At 46.2% G+C, this 19,003-nt stretch overlaps 2 long non-coding RNA genes across 7 annotated transcripts; one reads left to right on the top strand and one right to left on the bottom strand.

Moving 5' to 3' along the window:
- Positions 1-4,571: 4,571 nt before the first annotated feature.
- LOC125727426 (uncharacterized) lies at positions 4,572-4,883 on the bottom strand. Its single transcript, XR_007388751.1, has 3 exons — positions 4,831-4,883; positions 4,707-4,768; positions 4,572-4,644 (listed from the first exon to the last, which is right to left on the bottom strand). It is a non-coding gene; the product is annotated as an uncharacterized LOC125727426 (long non-coding RNA).
- Positions 4,670-5,950, top strand: LOC125727425 (uncharacterized). 6 transcript variants are annotated; one of them, XR_007388746.1, is made up of 5 exons: positions 4,893-4,983; positions 5,046-5,231; positions 5,356-5,479; positions 5,542-5,603; positions 5,666-5,950. It is a non-coding gene; the product is annotated as an uncharacterized LOC125727425 (long non-coding RNA). The 6 variants fall into 6 exon arrangements; XR_007388750.1 differs by lacking the exons at positions 4,893-4,983; positions 5,542-5,603 and adding an exon at positions 4,670-4,797 and having other exon boundaries at positions 5,108-5,231; XR_007388747.1 differs by lacking the exon at positions 5,542-5,603 and having other exon boundaries at positions 4,891-5,045; positions 5,108-5,231.
- Positions 5,951-19,003: the final 13,053 nt, after the last annotated feature.

Below are 19,003 nucleotides of genomic sequence, written 5' to 3'. Positions count from 1 at the left end.
GTGTCTGCCGCAGGGTACGCGTGTGTGAGAGTGTCTTTGACAGGATACACGTGTGTGAGAGTGTCTGTGACTGGGTACGTGTGTGTGAGAGTGTCTGTGACAGGGTACGCGTGTGTGAGAGTGTCTGTGACAGGGTACGCGTGTGTGAGAGTGTCTGTGACAGGGTACGTGTGTGTGAGAGTGTCTGTGACAGGGTACGCGTGTGTGAGAGTGTCTGTGACAGGGTACGTGTATGTGAGAGTGTCTGTGACAGGGTACGTGTGTGTGAGAGTGTCTGTGACAGGGTACGTGTGCGTGAGAGTGTCTGCGGCAGGGTACGCGTGTGTGAGAGTGTCTGCCGCAGGGTACGCGTGTGTGAGCGTGTCTGTGACAGGGTACGCGTGTGTGAGAGTGTCTGTGACTGGGTACGTGTGTGTGAGAGTGTCTGTGACAGGGTACGTGTGTGTGAGAGTGTCTGTGACAGGGTACGTGTGTGTGAGAGTGTCTGCTGCAGGGTACATGTGTATGAGAGTGTCTGTGACAGTGTCTGTGACAGTGTATGTGTGTGTGAAAGTGTCTGTGACAGGGTACGCGTGTGTTAGAGTGTCTGTGACAGGGTACGTGTGTGTGAGAGTGTCTGTGACGGTACGTGTGTGTGAGAGTGTCTGCCGCAGGGTATGTGTGTGTGAGAGTGTCTGTGACACCCCACCCCCAGTGCATTAGGTGACCTGCCCCACCCAGATGCACAGGGGAAAAGAACCACTCCCCCAAAATAGGGGCTAGTGGAAGTGGCAGGACTGGGGGGCGAGTGAAGTCAGTATTTAATGTGAGTTGTAGAGGGGAGAGGAAGAGAAAAGGAGATAAATGCAAAGAAGGAAAAAAAACAAAGACAGGATTGTATTTATATATGATGGTTGTGGATGATAGGAGTCGTAATTGTCAAAAAAAAATTAGTGAATAAAAAATGATCACACATATACACTGCTCCAAAAAATTAAAGGAACACTGAAAACACATCAGATATCAATGGGGAAAATATATATATATATACTGAAGTAGACTGGGTAATGTGTTAGGAATGAAAGGATGCCACATCGTTTAATGGAAATGAAATTTCCATGGGGGCGGCATGGTGGTGCAGTGGTTAGCACTGTTGCCTCACACCTCTGGGACCCGAGTTTGAGTCTCCGCCTGGGTCACATGTTTGTGGAGTTTGCATGTTCTCCCCATGTCGTCGTCGGGTTTTCTCTGGGTACTCCGGTTTCCCCCCCAAAAACATGCTGAGGCTAGTTGGAGTTGCTAAATTGCCCATAGGTGTGCATGTGTGAGTGACTGATGCGTGAGTGTGCCCTGCGATGGGCTGGCCCCCCATCCTGGGTTGTTCCCTGCCTCGTGCCCATTGCTTCCGGGATAGGCTCCGGACCCCCCGCGACCCAGTAGGATAAGCGGTTTGGAAAATAGATGGATGGATGGAAATTTCCATGAAAACCTACAGTGGGCTGAATTCAGACACCCCGAAAATCAAAGTGAAAAATGATGCAGCAGGCTAGTCCATTTTGCTGAAATTTCATTACAGTAACAGTATCATACTCAGTAGTTTGTATGGCCCCCACGTGGTTGTATGCATGCCTGACAATGTTGGACATGGTCCTAATGAGACCACGGATGGTGTCCTGGGGGATCTCCTCTCAGATCTGGACCAGGGTATCACTGAGCTTCTGGACAGTTTGAGGTGCAACCTGGTGGCATCGAATGGACGAAACATAATGTCCCAGAGGTTTTCTATTGGATTTAGGTCAGGCGAGTGTGGGGGGCAGTCAATGGTATCAATTCCTTCATCCTCCAGGAACTGCCTACATGCTCTTGCCACATGAGGCCGGGCATTGTCGTGCACCAGGAGGAACCCAGGACTCACTGCACCAGCATAGGGTCTGACAATGGGTTCAAGGATTTCATCCTGATATCTAATGGCAGTCAAGGTGCCGTTGTCTAGTCTGTAGAGGACTGCGTCCCTCCATGGATATGCCTCCCCAGACCATCACTGACCCACCACCAAACTGGTCATGCTGAACAACGCTGCAGGCAGCATAACGTTCTCCATGGCTTCTCCAGACCCTTTCATGTCTGTCACATGTGCTCATGGTGAACCTGCTCTCATCTGTGAAAAGCACAGGGTGCCAGTGGCCGACCTGCAAATTCTAGTATTCTATGGCAAATGCCAATCGAGCTCCATGGTGCTGGGCAGTGAGCACAGGGCCCACTAGAGGACATTGGGTCCTCAGGGCACCCTTATGATGTCTGTTTCTGATTGTTTGGTGAGAAACATTCACACCAGTGGCCTGCTGGAGGTCATTTTGTAGAGCTCCAGCAGTGTTCATCCTCTTCCTCCTTGCACAAAGGAGCAGATACCGGTCCTGCTGATGGGTTAAGGATTTTCTATGGCCCTGTTCAGCTCTCCTTGAATAACTGCCTGTCTCCTGGAATCTCCTCCATGCCCTTGAGATTGTCCTGGGAGACACAGCAAACCTTCTGGCAATGGCACGTATTGATGCGCCATCCTGGAGGAGTTGGACTACCTGTGCAACCTCTGTATGGTCCAGGTATCGCCTCATGCTACCAGTAGTGACACTGACCGTCGCTAAATGCAAAACTAGTGAACAAACTGTCAGAAAAGATGAGGAGGGAAAAATGCCAGTGGCCTCCACCTGTTAAACCATTCCTGGTTTGGGGGTCGTCTCATTGTTGCCCCTCTAGTTCACCTGTTGATAATTTCATTAACACTAAAGCAGCTGAAACTGATTAACAACCCCCTCCGCTACTTAACTAACCTGATCAATATCCCAGAAGTTTAATAGACTTGATGCTATACTCTGATTAAAAAGTGTTCCTTCAATTTTTTAGCAGTATATATTAATACATAGATATGAATGTCCATACATACACAGACACACTTTCATACATATCTGTAATGATTGAAACATACAATACATGAATCAAACAGTAATAATAATAATTAATAAAAATAACAGCAAAAAAGTAAGGGGGCGGTGGGCGTTGAGGTAGCTTTTATTCACAGAATAGTTTGCTGCAAACATACATCCATCCATCCATTTTCCAAACCGCTTATCCTACTGGGTCGCTGGGGGTCCGGAGCCTATCCCGGAAGCAATAGGCAGGGAACAACCCAGGATGGGGGGCCAACCCATCGCAGGGCACATTCACATACCAGTCAGGCAATTTAGCAAGTCCAATTAGCCTCAGCATGTTTTTGGACTGTGGGGGAAACCGGAGTACCCGGAGAAAATCCCACGACGACATGGGGAGAACACGCAAACTCCACACACGTCACCCAGGCGGAGACTTGAACCCAGGTCCCAGAGGTGTGAGGCAACAGTGCTAACCACTGCACCACCTTGCCGCCCCCAGCAAACATACAAACAACCAGAATTCTAGAAAAGTTCTTTATATTTGAATGAAATACATAAAACACTTTCAAATCAAATGAGCCTATATTTTATTCACAACAGAACATAGATAATATTACAAATGTTCAAAGGCCGAAGACCTGTATTGGATGCCTGTGGTCTTCGGGCCCTCAGACGACTCTGCATCACTCATCGGCATGATTGTGTCAATGACATTACTAAATGGGCCCAGGAATACTTCCAGAAAGCACAGTCGGTAAACACAATCCGCCGTGCCATCTGCAGATGGCAGCTAAAGCTCTATCATGCAAAAAGGAAGCCATATCTGAACATGGTCCAGAAGCGCCGTCGTGTCCTGTGGGCCAAGACTCATTTGAAATGGACTGTTTCAAAGTGCCCACGACCCAGTAGGATAAGCGGTTTGGAAAATGGATGGATGGATGGATGTTTCAAAGTGGGAAAGTGTTCTGTGGTCAGACGAGTCCAAATGTGACATTCTTGTTGGTAATGAAGGGCGCCGTGTCCTCCGGGCTAAAGAGGAGGGAGACCTTCCAGCGTGTTATCAGCGTTCAGTTCAAAAGCCAGCATCTCTGATGGTACGGGGGTGCATAAGTGCATACGGTATGGGCAGCTTGCGTGTTTTGGAAGGAACTATGAATGCTGAAAGGTATATAAAGGTTTTAGAGCAACACATGCTCCCCTCCAGAGGACGTCTGTTTCAGGGAAGGCCTTGTGTATTTCAGCAGGACAATGCAAAACCACATACTGCAGATATTACAACAGCATGGCTTCGTGGCAGAAGAGTCCGGCTGCTGAATTGGCCTGTCTCAGTCCAGATCTTTCACCTATAGAGACATACAGTAATTACCTCTAACACCCATGGTGCACTGTGAGCAGGTATACAGGCCAACAGAGCATGCAGATAATTATCTGTGACACCCATGGTGCACTGTCAGCAGGTTTACAGGCCAACAGAGCATGCAGATAATTATCTGTGACACCCATTGTACACTGTGAGCAGGTATACAGGCCAACAGAGTATGCAGATAATTACCTGTGACACCCATTGTACACTGTGAGCAGGTATACAGGCCAACAGAGCATGCAGATAATTACCTGTGACACCCATGGTGCACTGTGAACAGGTATACAGGCCAACAGAGCATGCAGATAATTACCTGTGACACCCATTGTACACTGTGAGCAGGTATACAGGCCCACAGAGCATGCAGATAATTACCTGTGACACCCATGGTGCACTGTGAACAGGTATACAGGCCAACAGAGCATGCAGATAATTACCTGTGACACCCATTGTACACTGTGAGCAGGTATACAGGCCCACAGAGCATGCAGATAATTACCTGTGACACCCATGGTGCACTGTGAGCAGGTATACAGGCCAACAGAGCATGCATATAATTACCTGTGACACCCATTGTACACTGTGAGCAGGTATACAGGCCCACAGAGCATGCATATAATTACCTGTGACACCCATTGTACACTGTGAGCAGGTATACAGGCCCACAGAGCCTGTAGATAATTATCTGTGACACCCACGGTGCACTGTGAGCAGGTATACAGGCCCACAGAGCATGCAGATCATTATCTGTGACACCCATTGTACATTGTGAGCAGGTATACAGGCCCACAGAGCACGCAGATCATTATCTGTGACACCCATGGTGCACTGTGAGCAGGTATACAGGCCCACAGAGCATGCAGATAATTATCTGTGACACCCATTGTACATTGTGAGCAGGTATACAGGCCCACAGAGCATGCAGATAATTATCTGTGACACCCATTGTACATTGTGAGCAGGTATACAGGCCCACAGAGCACGCAGATCATTATCTGTGACACCCATGGTGCACTGTGAGCAGGTATACAGGCCAACAGAGCCTGTAGATAATTATCTGTGACACCCATTGTACATTGTGAGCAGGTATACAGGCCCACAGAGCATGCAGATAATTATCTGTGACACCCATTGTACATTGTGAGCAGGTATACAGGCCCACAGAGCATGCAGATAATTATCTGTGACACCCACGGTGCACTGTGAGCAGGTATACAGGCCCACAGAGCATGCAGATCATTATCTGTGACACCCATTGTACATTGTGAGCAGGTATACAGGCCCACAGAGCACGCAGATCATTATCTGTGACACCCATGGTGCACTGTGAGCAGGTATACAGGCCAACAGAGCCTGTAGATAATTATCTGTGACACCCATTGTACATTGTGAGCAGGTATACAGGCCCACAGAGCATGCAGATAATTATCTGTGACACCCATTGTACATTGTGAGCAGGTATACAGGCCCACAGAGCATGCAGATAATTATCTGTGACACCCACGGTGCACTGTGAGCAGGTATACAGGCCCACAGAGCATGCAGATCATTATCTGTGACACCCATGGTGCACTGTGAGCAGGTATACAGGCCCACAGAGCATGCAGATAATTATCTGTGACATCCATTGTACACTGTGAGCAGGTATCAGAACTGACTACTTTTTATATTGAGTCAAATGTTTTATGTGAATTATTTGGTACTGAACTGAAGGCCAGTATTTGTCACTGTGAATATGTTGTTGCAGACGTCCATCCAGAAATCAGAGCTGGGGGAAAAGATAAGGTCCTTATTCCAATTAATTTTTGGTACAAATATCAATGTGTCTGCCGCAGATGGAGGATTATATATTCTAGAGGTTTCTTTTTATTTTTAAGTTGCAGAATGTTGTCTCATCTGAGGAGGATTCAGTGTATAATGTGTGAGGTCCATTTTGGTTCTGATGCTAGATTCAGTTAGTAAATATTAGAAAAATTGCATATTCTCAACTCGCATTTATGGATTAAGTCTTTGAATGTCATGAAATGACTGTTACTGAAAAGGAGGTGGAGATGTGTAATCCCTTTCTGTCCCCGTGAGTGATAGTGAATGGTGATATTGTGAAGTAGGAAGTCCAGATTATTCCAGATTGGCGTGTATTTACAGGCTCTGAGAGTACAGTTAGTGATTTTAATGGCTTTCCACTGGGCTGTCAGTGCTGTGGAAATGGCAGCACTGTGTTGTTAAAGCAGTTTTGTTTCTTTAATGACATTTTGAGTAAGTCTGCATGTCTGAGATTTTTACAGTACAGCTGCTCCTGCTGTAACCATGAGCTGCTGTTACTGCTGTAGTGTGACCATTTAGTTAAGTCTTGCAGTTGATAAGTAATAATTAAGAAAAATGAGCTTGTAATCCACCTTGAGATTTACTTTTCTGTAATGTGGAATGTTTTATTTTGTGTTTTTGTTTTTCCAGCAAAAATGTGACATTAATGAGTTTGAAAGAATTTTTCTGAAATTATTCTGGACGAGTAATTTTATTTTTATTGATTTAAGTGGGAGACTCATCTATTGTTTTGAATAAGGGGGTGTAGTTGAGGGTAACCAAGTCAGACAGCCTGTGGGAGATGTAGATACCTAAGTACCGGATATATCCAGTGTGAAATGGACCATCCTGATCAGCTGAATCCCAGGCATCGTCAGACAGTGAGAATATTATGTGTTTTTTTCCAGTTTATTGTGTAGTTTGATATGTTTTGAAAAGGTATTAATAAAATTAAAATTTCATATATTGAGGGTTTCATAAAAACAGCAAGATATCATCTGCATAGAGACTAATTTTGTGTTGACTTATTAGTATGAATTCTATTTATTTCACTGTTCTGTCGTATTGCTGCCACAATTGTTTCTATGAAGATGGCAAACAGTGAAGGAGAGAGTGGGCATGCAGGCTGTCTTCCCCGTCGCAGTGTGAATGCAGGTGATGTGATCCCATCTGTGACACTGTAGCTTTGGCTGAGGTGTACAGTATTTTAACCCAGTGGGTGAACGATTCTCCGAAGCCAAATCTATGCAATGTATTAAAGAGGAATGTCCAACTGACTGTCATATGCCGTTTCTGCATCTAATGATGTAATCATGGTTTTAGTATGGGTATGCTGAGCAGTACTGACTAAATTAAATAATCTATAGATGTTGTCCGAGGCATGTCTTGTCTTGATGAAATCTGTCTGATCAGGATGGATTATAGTAGGAATGACTGTCTGTAACTGAGTGGCGAGAGCTTTTGTAATGATTTTCAAGTCTGTATTCATTAGTGAGAGTGGCGGGTAACTGGAGGGTTGTGTTGGGTCTGTAGGGAGCCGCCCACTGGCCCAATGGCGGAATCCAATGGCGCAGCCGAAGGCTGTGAATGCGTGTCGGTCCTTCCAAGCGCTCCTGGGAATTACTTACCCTTTTTAATATACAAAATATTCTTTTAGACACACATCTGACTCCATTTTATTAATGACCTTATTTCAGTATATTGTAGTCATGACATTTATGTTGTTCAGATTACTTCTGGACTGTCTTTTAGATTACCAACTCTAGTTTTACCCCTGACGAAGGAGTCCGCCAGATTCGCCTCGATCCGTGGGCTTGTTCCACAGGGTTTGTCCTAAAGGTACAGAAATCGCCACCATTTAAGACAATGTCAGCCTCTGATTATTCGGGTCCCTCGACCTATATAATTCCCCAAAGGCTCAGTGTCTGCCAATTACTGAGCATGTGGGTGCCTCGGAGATTAAGCCGATGTTTACCCGAACCACACGTACGTCCACCTCAGAGGCTCAGCCGGGGGCAGCCCATATCATAACATGTGTCAACCTCAGCGGCTGTGAAGGCGCACCTTTTGTTGCGGTAGTTTGTACGAGGTTTACTTTTGGCTCGTCTCAGGGACTCCGCCGATGCCGCCCATTGTCTTACCATGTGAATGTCTCAGAGACTATGCCTGGTGCCTAGGAACATAGTGTGTACGCCGGCCCGTAACTGAGCGTGTGTGAACTCCAGAGGTGTGGTTCTGGTATCCACCTAACTTAACTTGGGCAGTCGAGTTTGGGACCCGGATAAAGGGGATTTAACCCAGAGGCTACAAGATAGTATTTACCACTTTTGTCCTAATAAGGATAGAAGTCCAATCTGGAAAGTTTATAAAGAAGTTAGCAAATCAGACAGCCATAAAATAATCGAAACAACATTTATTAAACATACAACAATATACAATTATTGACATGTGGCCACATACTTGTAAATACAATTTGACAAATACAATATTAAACCATCCCATACCTCAGCGGAGAGTGCACAAAGTTCTGCGGAAAGCATCTGACTACAGATGGACTTTCGCTCAGTTCTCTGTGGGAGCTCTGAATACAGAGTGACTCCCTGAATTCTTCTGAGGCCCTTCCTTAAGTATCCAACCCAGGTGATGGCATGTCTCTGAAGACTGACCAATTTCGGTCAATAGTTAATTTTAGGGCCATTGCTGGCCTTGGTTCTCAAGTCCCCAGCCAATCAGATCACTTTAGGGGGCGGTTATAATTCCCTTGTTCTACCATATGGGAGGCTCTCTCATTTTTGTAGATTTAGCCAAATTATCTATATTTCCCTTGGGGAAAGTTATACTGCCTTAAATCTGAGAGTTGCCATCTCATGCCCATTCAAACGAGACCAAACATGTGTGTATTTGTCCCTAACATCTATGTGTGGTGAGTTATCCTGTTTATAGTGGAAAAGGTGTCAGTGTATGGAGACTGACAGCTGTTGTTGCTGTGAATTGACTATGGAACTCCGGTCACTCCAGGGGGTGAAAGGTCTTGCTTCTTCTGTGTTGCTCCAGTTATTCCTATCCAGTCTCTCAGGAGCCGGCAGGCCTTTGCCTTCCTTAAAAGGGGTGGTTTGAAGAGTTTTGAAGAGTCCAGTCTTGCCTGGGTCAGCGGAGCTCTGAAATAGACTGATGCAGGCTGATCAGAGTTGGGGCCTGCAGGACCTATAAGTTTTATGTCCTTACAGGTCTTTATCAGGTCTCAATAACACTGTAATGGCCGGTAACTGGAGGGTTGTGTTGGGTGTTTATCAGGTCTCAATAACACTGTAATGGTCACTGCGCTCATGTTTGATGGGATTTGTGATGCATGTTTAATTTCTCTTACCAGTCTATTGAAGAGTGGAGAAAATATGTCCCAAAAATGTGTATAGATTTCTGCAGGGTAACCATCCGGTCTGGCGATTGGTTGTTAGGCATTTGGTTGAGGACCTTATGGAGTTCTTCTGATGTTAATGGTGCATCAAGCAGAGGTGGAGATTTCAGGTGTAGGGAGTACAAATCCAGACCAAGATTTTGTTTCAACAAACCAGTTGAGTCTCTGACTGTGACTCTTTATATTCAACTGGTTTGTTGAAACAAAATCTTGGTCTGGATTTGTACTCTCTGGACCTGAAATCTCCACCTCTGGCATCAAGGGCATCTGCTGTTTCATTGGTTAATATGGGTAAGTCTAGATTATTTAAAAATTATTCTATATCAACTGGAACTGGTTCTTGTTCTGAGAAGTATAGGTTCTTATAAAATGTTCAAAAGATGTTAATTTTGCGTAATTATTGAAATATTTATTAGAGGAGTCACTTTTGCTTAAAAATAATGCTTGTAATGGTCAGGTGATCTTATTTACTGGGGAGTTTTTGTCTGTCTCTTTGCAGGCTGTCAGGCTGTAGAGTCACAGAAGAAGGCTGTTCTTCCTTGGCTTCAGCTCTGAGGTCAAACCCCTCACATCTGAGAGAGCTGGACCTGAGCTACAATCACCCAGGACACTCAGGAGTGAAGCTGCTCTCTGCTGTACTGGAGGATCCCAGCTGTAAACTGGAGAAGCTGCAGTGAGTACAGAGTGTGTGTCTGACACGCTACAGATACTTATGCATGTATGTGAAGAAGAGGCACCAATAAATAAATGGATACAGCAGTAGTACTATGTCATTCTGCTTCTCCTATAGTGTGGATCACGGTGGAGAGTGCAGGACCAGACGAGGCTTACAGAAATGTAAGTGTCTTTGCATGTTTTTTTATTAATAATACCATGCTATGTTATGGTTGTATTCACACAATTGTTGTGATGAGTGTGGCTTTTTGCACTGTGTGTAGATGGATTTCCATGTTTGAGTTTAGGTGAGTTTCATGTCATTTTAGACAAACATCCAAACGAGAAACAAAATATCAGAATCATCACCAAAAACACTATCAATTCATTTAATCGTTTTTAAAAATATTTTTTACAAATGCTTTACAGCTGCTTGTATTATCTTTGTGTTTGTGTGGGAGCGTAGGATGGTTAAAATATATTCTGAATTAGTTATACATGTTTAATTCCACAAAAAAATAATCCTTTGCATTTGTTCTTTTTGCGGATGCCGTGAGTGTATGTGTTTTCTGTGTGAGATTTGTTAGTATTGTCCTAAGATGGCACCTGTAGGCAGTGAGTGAATTTGCATTTTTACAGGGTGGTTCTGTAACATTCATTAATATTCATGAGAAAATATTACTGATTGGTCACTGAATCCCTTAAACCAGAGGAGCCCAAATCCTGTCCTGCACATTTTTGGGTTTCCCCTCATTTTACACACCTAATTCATCTCCTTGTGCTAATAACCACACAGCTCTTGAGCTGAATTATTTCATAAATAATAATCAGCCAGGCAATCATGTAGGGCTTCGCTCATGAATATTAAAAAGTTCTCCTGATCCACGGCGCTAAAAGAATTTTGCACCCGGGACGTATTGGATGTGCGGCGGAAAATATCAAATTTCATTTCGGCGCCCATGTTAACAAATTAGAGCGGCCGCGTGCGTGCGCGAGATGCGGGGCTCACGCCTCGCGGCAGCGGCGCAGCATCTACAGTCACGCGCGCGGTAAGCGGTTCTCTATGGAAGCGTATTGCATTCATCTGGGAAAAATTAATTCTGTTTTTCCGAATTAATGAGATAATAATCCAGTTTTTCAGTGCAATTTTTTTCAGAATTAATGAGAACCTTCCTGTTTTTTATGATGCACGATCTGTGCCGGAATAATCGTTTATATCAGAATCCAGGTCCAAATGTTTATTAAATATCACTTTAAACATGTAATAATATTACTTAAATATTCTGTTATTTATGGCCATTTTCAAGCCGCACGCGCCGGAATTAGCGGTTAGAAGAAAAGACACTGACTTTAGTATTGATCTCTGGTGCCGTTTTGTGGTAAATATGCTTGTGATGAATATGTCTGATGAATGTCGCTGCTTTGTCATTTTTTAATTAAATTAATTAAGTTGTTAGTTTAGCTCGCGCCCCATTTTGGCGGCTCTTCCCGCCGCCGTCGCGCGCCCACTTTATGTTTCATAAACTTCAGTTCCCGCTTCGTTAGGGGAAGCTGTGCTGTTTTTATATCGTACAGAAACATAAAGTACGGGCGGCCTGATGGGATTAATAATTCTTCCTCCTGCCTACAGACTCCTGCCAGCTGACGCTGGACCCCAACACAGCAAACAGACTCCTGTCTCTGTCAGGGGGGAACAGGAAGGTGACAGGGGGGGCAGAGCAGCATCCATATCCTGATCATCCAGAGAGATTTGACAGCCGCCCCCAAGTTCTGTGCAGAGAGAGTCTGACTGGTCGCTGTTACTGGGAGGCTGAGTGGGATGGATATGGAGCCTGGATAGGAGTGACTTATAAAGGGATCGAGAGGAAAGGAGTGAGAGACTGTGTGTTTGGATACAATGACAAGTCATGGTGTCTGTACTGTAATACTGACAGTTACTCTGTCCGGCACAATAATAAACAGACTGACATACCCATACGGCCCTCAGGCTCCCACAGAGTAGGAGTGTATCTGGACTGGGGGGCTGGTGCTCTGTCCTTCTACAGAGTCTCCTCTGATGGACTGACCCCCCTGCACAGAATCACCTCCTCATTCACTGAGTCCCTCTATCCAGGGTTTTATGTTTATAACTCCTCAGTGTCACTGTGACGTGTTGCTGGTTCTCCTGGCAAAAACGTAAAATCTCTGCTTTTTAACCTTTATAATCCTTTTCACTCTGAAATGTACAGAACTGTGCAAAAGTCTGAGGCAGGCAAAGAAAATGATGTTTAGATTATCCTCCTGTTGGTGTAAAACTATGATATGATGCCTGTCAAAGTGTGTCAGCTTCGCCATTTCAGAACCTCTGCTAAAATCATCCCAGTATTTGCAGCGACCGTCCAGTGCAGCCATGTGTTTTTTGACTTGGCCGCTAGCAGACCTCATACAGCTAGTCAATCTCTCACTGACTTTTTAAACCGATATATTTAATTATTTAATTGAGCTGTCGGTGAAATTTAACAAAATCATGGAACGGCTGAGGTGCCCCTGAGGAGAAGTTTGGGAACTGAAGCGGTGTTCATCTAGCCATCCAACTAGATATCAGTAACATTTTAGAAAACAGAAGAAATTATTACTAGTTTTTATTGTGTTACTTTTAATTTGCACACATTCTAATATTAAATTGTGTTTTTTGTTCTAAGCCAAAGTACATTTGCTACCCAGATAAACAGCTTTAAACATTTCTTTGGACGGCCTACGACTTTTGCACAGTACTGTGTTTGACAAAAAATAAATGACTGTCTTCAGTGAGCTGAATAACATCAAAAATATAGTTTAATAGTTTTTTTCTTTGACTAAAATGTAATTAAATGTAATCCTGATTGGGGGGGGGCTATCCCCTTCTCCTGTATATGTACATTTTATATATTAAATATTTATGTCCATTTACTGTATTCCCTCCCTGTACAGTGACAATAAAGGCTTTCTGTTCTGTCCTATTAATGTCCTGCTTCTGCGTCACCCAAAGCATAACTGAGTGACATAATGAAACCACAGTCTGCTGGATTAAGTTAAATTCACTGTATTACTGCAGCTGAACATAACTAACACAATGACACTCAATCAATGTATAATAATCATTTAACTAGAGACAAAAACTGGAAAATATAATTATGTCCTGTTACTATCCTTCTTCAGTGGATTAAAGTAAATAAAATTATTATTAATATATTTCAATAAATAAAGAAATTTGTTTTGTTAAATAATTAACACCCTTGCCACCCCCACCCCCCAGTAATAAGTCTGGTTGCTCCCCCGTCAGACAACGGGCAGGTGCCCAGGCAGCCTTGCCACCCCCACCCCACTGTAAAAGGTCTGGTTTTGCCCCCGTCAGAACGGGCAGGTGCCCAAACACCCTTGCCACCCCCACCCCACTGTAAAAGGTCTGGTTTTGCCCCCGTCAGACAGAACGGGCAGGTGCCCAGGCAGCCTTGCCACCCCCACCCCACTGTAAAAGGTCTTTTTATGCCCCCGTCGGACAGAACGGGCAGGTGCCCAGACACCCTTGCCACCCCCACCCCAATTGTAAAAGGTCTGGTTACTCCCCCGTCGTACAGAAGGGGCAGGTGCCCAGGCAGCCTTGCCACCCCCACCCCACTTGTAAAAGGTCTGGTTCCTCCCCCGTTAGACAGAAAGGGCAGGTGCCCAGGCAGCCTTGCCACCCCCACTCCACTGTAAAAGGTCTGGCTGCTCCCCCGTCGGACAGAACGGGCAGGTGCCCAGGCACCCTTGCCACCCCCACCCCACTGTAAAAGATCTGGTTGCTCCCCCGTAGGATAGAAGGGGCACGTGCCCATGCACCCTTACTCCTCTGCCCCCACTTATCTGTCTGACTTATAAATTGATACACAGATAGATACTGAACCCCTCCCACGCCCGGCTGGCAAAAGCCACAAAATTTATCTGCATGCATTATTATTAACAAACGTGTAAAAATATACACAGACATCCATTGACAATCCACCATTTGATTCATTATCTATTGCACATTCTATAAAGTGACTGTAGTCAGTTATAATGTCTCTCTATCAAGCTGCTGCCATATTTCTTACATCCACTGGACACGTCAATTCACAGAAAAGCGATCATTCCGGAAACAATGTGTACGTTTTAGGGCCGCCACTAGGTGGAGACAAAACACAGATTACTAAATAAAATAGGATCAGAATTAAATTATAAGAAAGCGGATCTATGCGCGATATAAAATACCATGATTACTCCGTTTTAACGGAAAACTTCTTTTTATTCAAGTTTGTCATTAGCAGTCATTTGCGTTCTTTCATAATAAAAAAAAATTTTATGAGCCATAAAGTATCAATATATTTTGCAGGAACAGATATCGCGCCGCTGAAGTTCAGCACTTTCCCGTTTGAGATGAACGTGATGTTGCCGTTTCCTGCCGGCGACCTTTAAAAATCCACGACAGCAGCGGTTAGGTGCAGCGTGTGCAGCGGCCATATTTACGGACAAAATCAAGCTGCTGACTAAGACTTAGTTTGTGGTTTATTAATTCATAAGTAACAGCATAATACTACATTATTTGTGCTTCCTCGGGTAAAGTGTTACCGATGAGCGAACATTTTGAAAATCAGTAAATAACATTTTCTCTTGCCTTGACTCTAAATCAGACCTAGACATGTTTGAGTAGATTACCAGGTTTCCTCTGGTTATTGCACTTACATTTTCTTCATATTGTGTGCGGTAAGTGAACCGAAATCTCCATGCAATGAATTAGCATCCTGTGAGTATCAAGTGCTGCAGGACATACATTAGCAATGGCATCAGATCACTGTATTCAACAGAGTGAGGGGTTATTCAGAAAGGATGAGTGTATTATTATAAAACAGATTGATAAATCAGCTTGTTTAAGCAGTTATTACTGTACGTCTTGTTCAATAATCCAACATACTTTCCCAGCTGGCAGCTTTCAAAGAGGACTTACTCATTGTTCTTGCAAACCTCGACATTTATGAAGGCCTCTATACCTTAACAAGCTTACGGTTAAATGCAGCACGGCCCTTGATGTCCTGTCTGGAGGTAATTTTCTGTACTGAGTTAGATGAAATGCATGAATCCATTTCCAAAAGCTGTTTATCTGGGTCCCCGCGATGGGGCCCCTTGGATATGGTGCCAGTATCACAGGCTTTGGACACCGAATCAATCAGGCATTTCTGAGTCGCATCTTACATAAGAACTATACAAACGAGAGGAGGCCATTCGGCCCATCAAGCTCACTTGGGGAGAACTAAACTAATAGCTCAGAGTAGTTAAAATCTTATCTAGCTCTGATTTAAAGGAACCCAAGGATTCAGCTTGCACTACATTATCAGGAAGGCTATTCCATACTCTGACTACACGCTGTGTAAAGAAGTGCTTCCTTAAATCCAGTTTGAAATGTTCTCCCGCTAATTTCCACCTATGGGCAAGAGTTTGTGTATTTAAACTAATGCTGAAGTAACTATTTGGTTGAACAGCATCTTTATTTAGCCTGATCTTTATTTTTTGTCTAGCAAATTTAACACAAACCAGTGTGTGGCCTGAATGACACACTAATGAAAGCGAATTCAGTGGCAGGAAAAGGTTTCCCGCTTATTTGCATATATTTCAGAGGTTCACAGGGCTGCCAGCTTTGGTCTCCTGGCTGCTGTGACATTTTCAATTCGAGACAAATCTGCACACGCATTTACATGTGTCACAACTACGTCACGTGGGCCGAACGCCACACTTAAGGCAACAGGGGCAATTGTTAGCACTATTTTAACCCAATGGTTAACCTAACCATAAAGCCCCCCAATAAACCTTATAAGCCCCGACTACGCCACCTGATGTTACCATACGGCACCAGGACCCTCCAATTTTGGTTCAAACTGGTTGTGCTGGTATGAGTCGCTCCACAGACACCCAAACACCCGATGGTTTGTATTTTACCAATTTATTTTACAAAGAGTAAAAACACACTTTAAAATGCCAAGGCTAGCCGATGGCATACAAAAAACGTCATAAAATTTAGTCCGTCCAGGGCCCACTATCGGATCAGCGGGGCCAGGCGATGTCCGTGCAAAAGATGGTCCCCACCAGCCCGGTTCCGTCCGCCCCAGCCTATAAGGGTGACAAACACAAGGCGAGCAAACAGATTCTACCACAGCACGACCCACAATCGCCGTATAGGGATACCGAGAGTATCGCGGCAAAGGCACACTACCGCACACTTATCACCCCCACAGGGCACCGCAATAATCACACACACAAATCGAAACACCCGTACACACCCACTACAAACGACACCATATCCCGGTATCCGCTACAGGGAGGATTGATAACCTGGTTTCGAACACCCGCCACTACATCAGCCTAAACCAGACCCCAGATCCAACGCCGACCCGATATTTGGCTCTGTCCAAGCGAACAGAGTTTTCACTTAACTCGCTGCGGGGGGAATGCCCAGTTACTCTCCCCCGCTCCGGCGTCCCAGCGGACTCCTTCCCCGACAGAGCGTCTCGAGACGTGATCGCCACTCGGGGTGCTCCACTCTCCAGTATCGGCTCCCCTGTCCGCTCTCCAGTATCGGCTCCCCTGTCCGCTCTCCAGTATCGGCTCCCCTGTCCGCTCTCCAGTATCGGCTCCCCTGTCCGCTCTCCAGTATCGGCTCCCCTGTCCGCTCTCCAGTATCGGCTCCCCTGTCCGCTCTCCAGTATCGGCTCCCCTGTCCGCTCTCCAGTATCGGCTCCCCTGTCCGCTCTCCAGTATCGGCTCCCCTGTCCGCTCTCCAGTATCGGCTCCCCTGTCCACTCTCCAGTATCGGGCTCCCCTGTCCGCTCTCCAGTGTCGGCTCCCCGGTCCACTCTCCAGTATCGGCTCCCCTGTCCACTCTCCAGTATCGGCTCCCCTGTCCGCTCTCCAGTATCGGCTCCCCTGTCCGCTCTCCAGTATCGGCTCCCCTGTCCGCTCTCCAGTATCGGCTCCCCTGTCCGCTCTCCAGTATCGGCTCCCCTGTCCACTCTCCAGTATCGGCTCCCCTGTCCGCTCTCCAGTATCGGCTCCCCTGTCCGCTCTCCAGTATCGGCTCCCCTGTCCGCTCTCCAGTATCGGCTCCCCTGTCCGCTCTCCAGTATCGGCTCCCCTGTCCGCTCTCCAGTATCGGCTCCCCTGTCCGCTCTCCAGTATCGGCTCCCCTGTCCGCTCTCCAGTATCGGCTCCCCTGTCCGCTCTCCAGTATCGGCTCCCCTGTCCGCTCTCCAGTATCGGCTCCCCTGTCCGCTCTCCAGTATCGGCTCCCCTGTCCACTCTCCAGTATCGGCTCCCCTGTCCACTCTCCAGTATCGGCTCCCCTGTCCGCTCTCCAGTGTCGGCTCCCCTGTCCACTCTCCGGTATCGGCTCCCCTGTCCGCTCTCCAGTATCGGCTCCCCGGTCCACTCTCCGGTGCGCCTTTTTCCGGTGTCTCATCCGGTTCCCCCCTTTCCTTTCTTCCAGGGTGCCTTTTCTCTAATGCGATCCTCCCCCTTCACTTTCCCAACCAATCCCAAACATTGTTCCAGCGCCGCAATTGTCAAGGCAATTAATTAGTCCCGCGATCCCGGCTGACGTACCAAAGGCACCAGGATATAAACAAAACCCCGCATGCCCATAATACCCACGTGACACATGTATGTAAGAGTTTTATTACCTTGTAAATAGTCTGTAGGGTTTGCAAGCTACCAAAATGCCTTTGATGTAACTAAGTATAAATTTATAATAGAATAATATAGAATTGTCTATCCAGGAACAATGGGAGCAGGTGGGAACGAACCCTGAGCAGAAACCAACCCTGGGCGGGAACCAACCCTGGGCGGGAGCCAACCCTGGGGGGCACCAACTCACCACAGGGCGCACACACTCACACAGCCACACTCACACAAGTACTGGGCCAATTCAGAGACGCCAATCAGCCAACCCTGCACACCTTTGGACTGTGGGAGGAGACCGGTGCAGCACTGAAACACCTCACTCCAAACGGGCTTCAGTGCAGGTAATATATTAAGGCAGTGTTATGGCAGGGCGTCTGTGATGGGGGGGTGAGAGGTGGTGTTCAGGCTTAATCCAAAGTAGATTAGTGGGTCTCATTAGGAACAGCGACGACCTGCCCTATAGAGAGGAGGTGAAGAGACTGGTGGGATGGTGCAGTGACAACAGCCTGATCCTGAATGTGGAGAAGACCAGGGAGATGATCATGGACTTTAGGAGGAAACAGCCCAGTCATTCAGCACTCGTCACTGACAACAGTGCTGTGGAGGTGGTCAGCAGCGTCAGATTCCTGGGGGTGCAGATAACTGACAGTCTGGACTGGTCACCAAACACAACATCACCGGTTAAATGGGCTCAGCAGCGTTTGCACTTCCTGCGCCAGATGAAGAGAGCTTTCCTCTCCCATCCTCAGCACCTTCTACCGAGGCACCATAGAGAGCGTGCTGACCAGCTGTATCTCCATCTGGTTTGGCAGCTCGAAAGCCTCAGACAGGAAATGGCTGCAGAGAGTGGTGAGGCCTGCAGAGAGGGTCATCGGGACTTCTCTTCCATCCATCCAGGACATTGTGCACAAACACTGTCTCAGCAGAGCCTGTGACATCATCAGAGACTCCGCCCACCCCCACCACGGACTGTTCGCCCTGCTGCCCTCTGGGAAGAGGCTTTGCAGCATCAGGACCAGGACAGTCAGATTCTGTAATAGTTTCATTCCTCAAGCTATTAGACTCCTGAACTCTCAATACCTCATGGCAGCCCCCCCCCCCCCCCCCCCACACACACACACTCCGCCTCTCCCCATCCATCCACATGTCACTTTCAAG

Source organism: Brienomyrus brachyistius, unplaced genomic scaffold (assembly GCF_023856365.1).
Source record: "Brienomyrus brachyistius isolate T26 unplaced genomic scaffold, BBRACH_0.4 scaffold97, whole genome shotgun sequence".
Lineage (NCBI taxonomy): Eukaryota > Metazoa > Chordata > Actinopteri > Osteoglossiformes > Mormyridae > Brienomyrus > Brienomyrus brachyistius.
Note: the sequence above shows the minus strand (reverse complement) of the source record. Positions and strands in the feature narration are given on the sequence as shown.